Genomic DNA, 12134 nt, shown 5'->3' on the forward strand with positions numbered 1-12134 from the left:
CACAGTGCAGTCAGAACAACGTCTGTCTCATGATAGGTAGTACTAGTGTGCACTATCTGACCTGTTTCACAATGATAAAGTTACACTTTTGGTGAAAGATCACTCTTGCAGTTGAACTCAACTAACAGAAATTTACAGTTACCACTAGTAAACTTATGAATAGTGACTAACTAGTAGTAGTAACTCCTTTTAAAGTGACAGGGATTACTTACTGGTCACAAAGTTACTACTCATAATTTTATCGATGGAAAAGTTACTGGGCATAAACTTACACTGCAAGAGTCAGTAAACTAACACCAAAAGTGTAACTTTACATTTGTGAATATGGATATGGGTTTTTGGGTGGTAAGGGAACATTTTAGGGTTTAGGATGGGTATAGGTTTTTGGTTGTTAAGGGAACTTTTAGGTTTTATGGTGGTTATGTTTTTTTGGGTGTAAGGTAACTTTTAGTTTCTAGTATGGGTATGGGTTTTTGGGTGATAAAGGAATTTTTCAGGTTTGGGGTGGGTATGGGATTTTGGGCAGTAAGGGAACTTTTAGTGTTTCGGTTGGTTATGGGTTGAAAAAGTGATTCAGGTGTTATTAGTTAAAAGGTATGTGTGTGTGCATATATATATATATGTATATATGTATATAGATATATATATATAGATATATATATATATATATATATATATATTTACAATGGATGCCTTTATGCTTTTCCACAAAAAAAGTATTTTACAAGTAAAAAAACAACCATATATATATATATATATATATATATATATATATGCATTTAACCATAAGGCCATAAATAATATATACATTTGTTAAACAAGCCTAAAGAGTATGTATATATTTTAAGGTAAAATAGTTCTGTGGATGCATTCAAAGCAGAGGTACCAATGGAGCAGTGGGAACCAGGTGAATGAGGGTTTTGCAACTGACCAATCAAGATTTCCTAACCAACTTACACCAGAAAAGGCTACAGACAAACACAGTGTTGTAACAAAGGTACAAATCTTCCAATTTTGAAATGTGCTTGTGGTTAACCAGCCACCCATGTCTGCCACACCATGACAGGATTCAGATGTGGGTGTCAAACTTCACATAAGTGAATTTAAACCATCAGCCATAAAGTAGGTCAGCAGACTTTGAAGGTTCAGCATTCAGTGTTGACACCTGCTCGAAGTTCATGGCCCTACGTTTGAGTCCCAGCATGGTGAACACTGCCCTTAAATCTCTTGAAGTCGAAATATTCAGTGCCCTATAAATACATCGGATACTGGTAAAACCAAAGAGCTATGGCTTGTTTTAAGCACTATAAAAATTAAATATTATGATAAAAGGAACCTAATTGGATGGGTGCTACTTTCATGCATGCTTCGCTTGCTCTTTGTATTTTGCTTTGGAACTGCTTTGGAAGACAGAAAATGTGAAGAAAAGGGTATGGGACCATTGTAAAAATAGAACAAGAGTGGAAGAGTCATGGTCTCTACATCTTATCATGTGGCCTAGTGACAGACTTCAGTGCTAAAAAGAGCTGCTCTTCAAACATACAAAGTCCCTCCCCTCGATCATCATTATTTGAAAAAATTCTGAGTGCCTGGGAGCAGTTCAATTTTAAAACTTGAGTTGAATTCATCTCAGAAAGAATCCTTAACAACTTTATTTTTGACTGAATATTAACAGTGAATTTGAGCACAACATCAGAATGTTATTGAAGTGTCTAGTGATTGGATAAATTATTGGATAACTTTTGTTTGAGGTAACAGTACTATGCAAGTAACATCAAAGAAAATGCACTCATAATAAAAATGTTCTGTTATTTTATGTTATGTGACAATGTGATGCTGAAGTGTAACTGACCTGAGGAAAAAGAAGTGAGTTTACAAGCACAGGGGTAGCGGCGGCCCCCCCACTAGGGCAGAGGAGCATCACCCCCGCTACCAGTGCAACAAACGTGAAAATCTAAATGGCAATAAAATTAATTACCATTTTATTTTTCACTGCTCCTAGCCCGAGCAGTCTTGTGGGGGTGGGGCATTGCTGCTGACTGGCAGCAACGGAGCCGCACTCACTCCACCAGTTTACATAGTGCATGTCATTCTGGCCATGTGACCACCAACAACCCCAGGGACTGCCACCTTCCCGGGCTGAACATAGCAGTAAATGCAGGGGGGCCACATGCCCCCCCCCCCACAGTCTCAGGGACCACCACCTCCCGGACCAAAAATGTAGATGTGTGTGTCTGAAACCCTTGGGATCACCGCCTCCCTGCGGACTGCCACCTCCCTGAGGCACAGATAGTAGTAAATGCAGGGGGGTGCACCTCCCTGGGGCACAATTTGTAATTGAATGGGGGGCCTTGCAGCCCCCTGCTGCCCCAGGGACCACCACCTCCCGGCGCAAAAATGTTGATGTGTGCAGGCAGCCACATGGCCCCTCCTCAGCCCTGGAGACCACCACCTCCCCGGGGTGATGATAGCAGTAAATGCGGGGGCCACATGGGACAATACTCATTGGAGGGGGGCCGAGCGGCCCCCTTGAGGACCCAATGATGGCCCAGGGGACTGCCACGACATAGGGCTGAGTCCTGCTATGTCCCGGGGTACGCACCCCCGGGACATAGCTGTTTGCTTTTGTTTGACGGGGGCTAAAAGCAAACAAAGTCTGCTTTCTGACAGCAGGAGCTGTCAGACAGCTCCCGCTGGCAGAAAGTTGAGTTTTCATCTGTTTCCCTCCACACAAATATATGTGCAGGAAAATAGGTGAAAACATTGCTCCTGCAAGCAGGAAGCTACTATTTAAAGAAGCTCCCTGCTTGTGGGAGCAATTCCAGCTCCAGCAGGATGTGGGGACCTGGCTAGGACTGCAGGGGCCTTGAGGCCCCCCCCCGCAGTCTTGTCACATTTTTTCTCTCTTCCATCCTGTAAAGGGATAGAAAGTAGTAAGAGAGTGAGAGATTGTCATTGTAATGGTCTCTCCACACAATGACTTCAAAGAGTCAGACTAGGAAGGAGTTTGGTATAAATGTTATAGTTACGTTTGGATGCAGAGCAGAACAGAGTCACTTCTGGCCTAATGGTCAAGGTCTTGTGCTATCACTCAGTAGGATAAGTGTTTAAATCCTAGTATCACTTGGCAGTGTGCTTGTTTTTTTACTAGTGTTTTGACTGGTAATCCTTCCCAGTGAAGGAACATTCAGGTTTCTTTCCAATCACATGGATGGGTTAACTGTCATAGGCATGTCTAGAAGAACTATAGTAAGGAGTCACAAGTGGCAGAAAGGTTATGGTTCCAGACCCTCACACTGAAAGTTGTGGGTTCTATTCCAGGTGCTCCCGTGGACATTTTCCTTCTTTAATTTCTTTTAAACTTTTAAACTTCAAAAGTTTAAGGTTCATACTGAAAGGTGATCTCACTCTTTTTAATTTACAAATACATTTTTGTTTTCAATTTGTCCAGAAATATCTCATTCTAAGTATATCATTCATCAAAGCCTAAAAAACTCTCTCTCTCTCTTCCTCAATCTCTTTCTCTCTCTTTCTCTCAATTTTTATGTTTCAATCTCTTTCTTCCACTCAAATACCCACTCAGGCCCTTACGCACCCACTCACAGGCCCACTCAGACCCTTGTGCACCCACTCACAGCCCCACTCAGACTCTCACACTCAGACTCTCACATGCCCACTAACAGACCCATTCAGACATTCACGCACCCATTCACAAACCCACTCAGACTCTCACACACCCACTCACAGATCAACTGAAACCCTCATGCACCCACTCACAGACCCACACAGACACTGACACACCGACTCACAGACCCGCTAAGACACTGACGTACCCACTCTCACACCCCGACAGACACTCTCACAGCCAATCTCACAGCCAGATACACCCTGTCACACCTATTGTCAAACCCAGAGAGACAGGCAGAAGCCAACCCCTGCCGCAGATGGCCAAAGGCCATGCACAGTGTGGGGTTGGGTGGCTAGGATGGATGGCCGCAGGGTCTGCGACCAACCCCCACTGTGCATGACCAAAGGTCATTCGTGGCAGTGCGTGGATTAATGTATAATAATGAAAATTACTTTAGGGTAAAAAAACATAGAAAATTCACTGACAGAAACAAAGGTTACAGGGACGTTATAGTTAGGCTCACATTTTAAACACACAGAACCATAGAAATTCACCTGTTATAGTTAGAGTTATCTCAAGGAACTATAACTTGTGTCCTAAGGTAACTATAACCCGCACCCTGGCCATACACTGCTAATTACTCCACAAATTACAGCACTTATGACATCTTTGAGAACATTATTGATAATGTCAATGTAATATTTGCAGTAAAACTTTTGACGTAAAAACTGTGCAAGGCATATATACACATACACACTATCTATCTATCTATCTATCTATCTATCTATCTATATTCATATATCTGAAGCAGGCCAGGAAACAGAGGAAAATATTGCTTCAACCTACAGGGAGCAGCATTTTTAGTTGCTTCCCGTGGACAGGAGCAATGCCGGCTCCCGCTAGGGGTGGGGAGCCGACTGGATTCTTGGGGACCTTGCCCCCCAACAAGGATGCAGTGGGTGCTCTTGGTGGGCTGCAGACTGAAATCAGTCTGTGGAGGGAGACCATGTGGCCCCTTTCCCCCATTATTATTTGGCGAGGCCCTGCGGAATGGGGTCCCTAGGGCTAATATTGGCACAGGGAGAAGGGCTGTGTGCATGTCTCTCTTTTTAAAAGTAAAGAACAGATGATGGATGAAATGACGAACAATGTCAAAACTTCAACCTGAGTCACAGATCTGGGCCTATATCCATTCTGCGCCATTCCAGTTTGGAACCAGTCAAATGCAAATCAGTCTCAACCCTGCTCCTCATGGGAACAGTCCAGCCCAGACTGCCAGGCCAGGTCCTCCCTGGAGCAGAAAAAAAGCATCCAGGGACTGGTTTTGGGGTATCACCCCTCATCAGCAGGCTAGCTTGAATCTGGCGGCATAGTGAGCAGTGGACCCACATCTATGCATACACTACCCAATGGGAAGCAAGGTCAAGACTGATTTGCATATGGTTGGGTCCAAACAGGGGTGGCATGGTGGGCAAAAGAACAATGGATTTAGGCTCAGATCTCTGACTAGAGGTGAATATTTGACATTGTTCAGAATTCGATCCAGCATCTGTTCTTTTTGCATTTGTCACCCTAAGTGTGCTGAGTATCCTTTGCACTGCTGGCTGGCTGCAAATGGCAGCACACATCTACATGGGCACAAGAGCGTGTACCCTAGGTCCACAAGGGTGTGCAGGGGTATGAAACAAAATAGAAAAAAAGGAAACATTCACTGGCCCATGACTGCATCAAAGACTGTTAAAAATCTGCTTAAGTCGAAGGAGCAATCATCAGACCATGGGTCTGGGAAAAAAATACATTTGTTCCAGAGTGCTTCCCAAGTGACAGGAAACTCATGTTTTTTTCCAATGAGTTCTGTAAGCCACCTGGCGTTGTGATGAGCTTCACAAGCCTTAAGCAGGGAGAAAGAAGCATGCCATTTTAATGTCCAATAGGAGAGTTAGTGACATAGAAAAAAGGGAGGAGAAAATAAAGAAGATGGTGTTTGAAAATCCTTTCAAGTATCCCTTATGGAGGAACCAAGTTTTCACAGTGAACCAACAATCCATTGTCCTACAACTCATGTGCTATCCTCCCAATTCGTTGCAGATTAACTTCGCTTGGTTGCACCTGGACTAAAAACTTAAGACATTCCACATTATGCCATCCTTAACCATCTCCTCCTTCCATTCATTCTCATCCATGAAAATAAAAGCACACACTCCCAAATCAGCAATCATCCACCCTATCATTCTGATCCACCAAACGGGTAGCCTTAATAAACAATCTATCCTCACACTTCAACCATCTAGTATGTATTCAACTTTAAAACTGAATTCTCACAAATGCATTACCAGCTGGGTTTCAGGTCTGATGACAAATGGTCAGCTCCACAAGTAAGCTTTAAATTGTTACACTCCCCAGATGTAAGCAAGCGGTTCTCTTTTGCTTACTTATATCTGTGTTAGAAATTGAGTTTCTGGTTGGCAGAGGTATGCACTCCGTCCAAGCAGAAACCACAATCTTAGATAGGGCAAGTCACAAACACACCCTAGGTTAACCTGTGCTTACCCTCTGGTAGCTTCGCACTGAGAAGTCAGGTTTAACTTAAAAGGCAATGTGTAAAGCATTGGTGCAACACTTCAAACAGTAAAACAGTGAATACACCACATAGAAATAATCCACCCCAGGTTATAAAAATAGAGTGTAATTGAAAAACATAAAACAAGATCAAATTGCCAAAAATCCAGTAAGCAGAACTGGATTTGCAACTTATACCGAATCGGTATTAGCAAGAGGCATGTCAAGGGTGTCCCTTTCTGATATCGAATTCCAGAGGTATGTATGATTGTTTTGTGACCGTGAATGCGGTCATAAAACAATCGCAGTTACCACCTATTTCAAATTGGTGGTAACCCATTCGCAAAGGGGGAGGGGTGAATGCATGTGAAAAACATTTTTGGAGCAGCCAGTGGTCCCGTGGCCTACTCTTAAAAAATGTAAAGAAAACTTTTCAATTTTCTTTTTTAAAAGAATCCCATTTTCATTTAAGGGAAATTGGCTGCATTTAACAAAAAAGATGACTTTATTTAAAAGCAATCCAGCAGGCTACCATCCCTGTGATTGCAGCCATTCGCAATGGGTCACAAATTGCCACCTACCTCATGAATGTTAATGAGGTAGGTCAATTTGCGTGCCCTTGCGGATCGCTGTACAAAACCCCTGGAGCTTCAAACATTCCAATAGTGATTTTGTAATTGCAATTCACAAAAAATCGCAATTTGGTAATCATTATTGGAATTTCTGATAAATCTGGTCACAAATTTGACAAACTTATCTCTTCCAGATTGTGAATTAGACTGACAAGATGTTATAAGGTAATCCCAATGTTAAATCAAAAAGATATACACAGTTCCATGCAAAATGTCTCTAAAGATTGCAGGTTGCTAGAAATCAAAAATATTTGAAGCAAGAGCCCTCACTCACCTTTCTGTGACATGCTTCATCACAGGGCTATGCTCCTCGTCAGGCCGGCACTGCAATGCCTGACTGGCCCCACAAAGGAGAGCCGGAGATCTTTTGTGAAAAAGACGGTCAGCACAAATACTGATCTAGGATTGATATGAAAAAACTGTTAAAAATGACAAGAGGTAAAACACAATTCATTAGAATGTCTGACCTCTGACGTGATTAAAAACAAAAGTGGGGGAGGAAATAAAACAATGTTTAAACTCCCCCCAAAAAATACACAATGTAGAAAAATCACTAAATCACTCAATATGGAGTTATAGTGAGAGTAGACACAGGGTCCCCTGTGCTACTTCTGAAATTTGGTCAACATGTTTCTCGCTAATTAGTAAAAAATGATATAGCAAACATCCAAAGTGTGCTCAGTGTCAACAATTCGCATCTGCACACACGTGAAAAACTCCCTTAGGTGAAGTGTGTCAAAGAATAGTGTCAAAAAATATATAACAAGATAAATACATCATAGTGCTTACCCTCCATATACTAAAAGATAGGCCCCATCGGGGAGAGCACCAGGCTTATGTGGTCCGTTAAGGTTTAGATATATATAGAGACAAAAATGCCTTCAGATGTCAATAACCATCGTATTGATGGACATATATATTGTAGACATACAAATGAAAGTCCTGTAGTGGTGTTGTGTCGGGGATACTAGCTAAATAGCCCTACAACCAATATGTACATACCACAGGCTGGTAAACGCCAGTCGAGTGGAAAATATGACATAAGAACCAAAAGAGCAAGGGATACATACAAACATGACATATATATATATATACACATAGTGGCTCTGATCTTTCATACTGCTAAGATGTAAAGGCATCAACGCTTTAAGGCCTAAAGCTCAATGTCAGTAAAAGGATAAGAAAAATGAAAAGGAAAAACATGCCGCTAGGTTTCAACATGTTCCTAAATCATAAATTCAAATACTAAAGCATCTAACTAGAGTGAAGAAACGGAACAAGCAATGTTCAGAGCCGGCTATCACTGCAAAGGCAAATAACATACCAAAAACGGTGATGAGGCTGGAAAACACGGGTCATGTAGCTCGTAAGTTTAAGCAACAGCATAATGCAGTGCTCGTCAAAATTTATCGGCACTACTGAGCGCATTCATTTAAAGAGTGCGTAACGACTCACGCATTCAGGCATCAGCTGAGTCCGATGTGCGGTGACGATATGGATCACAAAGATCCAACAAAGGGGCTACCGTCCACAGCGAAATACAACAAGCGGGTGTGAAAGTACTCACTATATGGAAATCCCACATCTGTCGGCACCACCTACATTCCTTCTGTGCTCCCGGAATATTGGAGATTAGCTGGGGGAGGAGCCTTATAAAGACAACAGGAGCCTGGGAGAGCCAGAAGAAGAGACAAAGGACTATAACAAGAGTGTGTTAATAGACACAAACAAAGGACAATGCAACAGTTAAAGTTGTATAAAACAGGGAATGTTCCCAAAATCGAAATTTACTGAAAGTGAAGAAGGACTCTCACAGCAAGACCTTAAATCAGAAAAAAGGGAGGGGTCCTATTAGGAGATTGAATCAGGTTTCAAAATAAAAGTCACAATGAAAAAAAAATTGTTATGTACATATAGCCATGTCAGAGCATTTAACGAACAATTCTACTGTGCCTACTTAAGGCCAGGTTTTTGGGGATAGAAGAGAACCAATCCATACACCAAAAAATATTGGTATATTTATCTATGGATAAAGCTCGTCCAGGGAATCTCATTGTTAAGCCCGAGATGAGTTTTTAATCTGAACACCCAACGTTGTTCCTTCTCAAATAACCTGTTGGCGCAGTCTCTATTGTCCTTGATAGTTTCCAAAATGACCCATCTAAGATCTTCAGGGGTATGGTGTTTTTCAATGTAATGGTTAGTCAATTTCATAGCGGTTCTTTTACATCTAATTGTGCTCCGGTGTTCGTTAATACGTATCTTCACCATTCTAGTAGTCATACCTATGTATCTCAAATCACATGGGCAGAGAATCATATATATGCAATTTTGTGTTCGGCAGTTAGTGTGTGATCTTAATTGCCATTTCCTGGGTTCCCCCAGGTCCAATTCTTCCGTGCTCATAGCAAAAGGGCAAACATTACACCCGCCACAGTGGTGATGCCCTATGACTCCCAACCAATGTCTAATACTGGTGGGGTTGGACTGTTTCTGTGATGCTGGTCTAGTGTGGACCACTAGATCTCTAATATTTTGTGTTCTCTTAAAGGAGAATAAAGGACATTCTAGTGATTCCCCAGCACTATTGAGAATCAGCCAATGTCTCTGCACAATTTTCTTGATCTGATTACTCAATGGGGTAAAAGTTGTCACACAAGTCAATCTGGATTGCTGCCCACGTGTAGTGTTAGTTAGAAGGGACTCTAGGAATGTTACTGGTTCTTTTCTTAGCCCGTCTGATATTAGAGAGGTGTGACTTATATGTGTAAAAGGGGAAGGCTTGGGCTTGGCATGAGGGTTATTTTACCAGGTGAACATGACAGTTAAAAATGCACACACAAGGGCTGTAATGGCAGGCCTGAGACATGGTTAGAGTGCTACTTAAGAGTGTGGCACAATCAGTGCTGAAGGCACACAAGTAGCATTTAATTCACATGCCCTGGACACATGTAGTGTGCTTTACTAGGGACTTATAAGTAAGTTAAATATGCCAACTGGGTTAAGCCAATGTTACCATGATTTAGGGAACAGAGCACCAGCCCTTTGGCACTGGTTAGCAGTGGTAAAGTGCACCGAGTCCTAAATTCCAGCCACAACGAGGTCAGAAGAGTGAAGGAGGTAGGCAAAAAAACACCCTAAGGCTGTCAGGTCTAACAACCTGTGTTCTACTTACCTGAATGCCCTACATTCAGATCCCCCACAAAATGCCATGCTTCACTCCACCTGACTGAGACCAGTCCCTAAGACGAATGCCCTAGCATCAACAGTAATGCAACAGGCACGCCCCTCACTAAAAGACTGCTATGCAGGAGCCTCAGAGATCAATTACTGTAACTTTTTCAAAGCTTTACCAAAACTCTCATCCCACACAAATAGGACATTTTTTATTAATGTCTTAAATCTGCAGTCTACTTGGCAAAGCCTTTCATGTACTCAGAAAAAAACTCACACATGCTATGAAATAAACAGAATTGATCCTTATCAGCAGGCTGGAGTTGCATTCACAATATCATCAACCAAACTAGGGGCCATATTCAAGAGCCCCTGAGTGCCTCGTTAGTGCCACCATAGCGTCATTTTTTTTAGACTAAGGCAACGCTAACGTGGCATTTCCCCCGCGTTGTATTTACAACCTATCCCCACATTATGCCTGCGCCAGGCAAAATCTTTGCAAAGGGGCGTTCCAGTTCTAAAGGGGCCATAAAAATGGCTCAAAGGAATCTATGAGATTCCTTTGAGCCATTTTTAGCGGCATTTTTAACACCTGCTGTTTGCAGGAGTTAAAAAGAGGCTCCTATTGTATTAAATGAGTCTCTGGGTGCTTTGCAGGATTAGTGTAAAACAATTTTGACGCTGGCCCTGGAAAGCGCTAGACTAGTGTAAAAAATATTGACGCTAGTCCCCCTAACTAGCGCCATGATGCACCATAGTGTGAATACGGTGTACACATGGTTGTGCTAGGGGGTCGCTAAGGGGCGCAAGAAAAGTAGCGCTGGTGCAGCACTAGGTGCAGCACCACTTTTCATAAATATGCTCCTAGGTTTGGGACTTACACTGCTAATCATAAGAACCGATACTCCTCCTTAGTGTTTCTAAAAACAAATTTGTAAAACCCGCTCCTTAGGTACTTGTAGGACTTTTACTTTTCTTTCATCATGTTATTAGAAACTGTTCCTAAAAATTAGTATTTTGTTGTTGAAGGCGACATCTTTGAGCATGTTTAAAATGATCATTGGGAATATTTACACCTCTGGGACCAATCCAAATCCAGGAGTGATAAGTGCAACATAATGTCCACACCTTGATGATAAAACAATTTAAGGATAGGGTGTCAAAAGGTCCAGCTTGGTGAATCATTTTGCTTGTCCCATTGCAGACAATAGATCCTCAATTCTCAGTAAGGGAAATCTCTCCACCAACATTGCCTCATTTAAGGTTCTTGAATCACACATTTACTCATATACATGGCTTTTGGCTCCTTTACAGCTAATTGAAATTTAGTGACAGGTGCCTCTACCTGGTGACATCAGCGCGGTGTTGCGCTGGCATATAATGCTTACAGACAGCGTTCCTGGCTGCTTGGTGGTATCCAGTCGACAGAGCGGCAACTTAAAACCAGTGAAAGTATTTAAGAGAACAGGTTTTATACATAAGCCAAGGTCCTAAAGCTGTCCTAGCATATTAAGGGCAGACCTACCTGGTTGTGGTAGATGGTAATGGTGTAAGCTGGGAAATGCACTGAGTTTAGGGATCCATTACAGTTGTTTGCCTGTAACCTGTAAGTTACAGTCAAGAATCCAGCTCAAACTTCTATGTTTTAGAGGTTGATAACAGACATCTGTTATGAAGAGTGCCTCAATCGAGGCAGCAAACATCACATGAAACAAGTTATATTTATTGTAGAAAATATCTGGTTCAAACATAAATGTTTTTTCCAGTAAAAAAAGATATTAAAGTATCTCCAAAAGACTCACCCCTTCCTATTTGCGAGTCGCATTCACATTTTGCGAGTCGGTACCGACTCGCAATATGTGAATGTGCATCGCGTTGAGCATTTTGCCTGGCGCAAACTGTGATTTTCGCAGTTTGCACCATGCAAAATGCTTGCTACATTTGGCCCTTAGAGTTTGGAACAAATGACACGTATGGCACTCGATGAGGAAACTGGAGGCGTAGAACTTCCTTGGGCTGGGAAACGATTTCAAATATCACCAGATCAGGGTATGGATCACTTCTAGTTTCCAATGCACACCCTAAAATAAACACACCAAACCACTGTTCAAAATGTACCAGTGTTTACAAAGTGATGACGA

The 12134-nt window shown here is 42.1% G+C and overlaps 1 long non-coding RNA gene across 3 annotated transcripts in view; it reads right to left on the reverse strand.

Moving 5' to 3' along the window:
• The window catches only part of LOC138250407 (uncharacterized), a 175399-nt gene extending 166939 nt beyond the window's left edge, over window positions 1–8460 (reverse strand). Inside the window, exons 1-2 of one of the 3 annotated variants that reach the window (XR_011194959.1) lie at window positions 8387–8442; window positions 7094–7218 (exon numbers count right to left, since the gene is read on the reverse strand). This is a non-coding gene — a long non-coding RNA (uncharacterized lncRNA). Of the gene's footprint in view, window positions 1–7093; window positions 7239–8386 lie in introns of all 3 variants that reach the window. The other 2 variants (XR_011194961.1, XR_011194960.1) reach the window with 2 other exon arrangements.
• Window positions 8461–12134: the final 3674 nt, after the last annotated feature.

Source organism: Pleurodeles waltl, chromosome 8 (assembly GCF_031143425.1).
Source record: "Pleurodeles waltl isolate 20211129_DDA chromosome 8, aPleWal1.hap1.20221129, whole genome shotgun sequence".
Lineage (NCBI taxonomy): Eukaryota > Metazoa > Chordata > Amphibia > Caudata > Salamandridae > Pleurodeles > Pleurodeles waltl.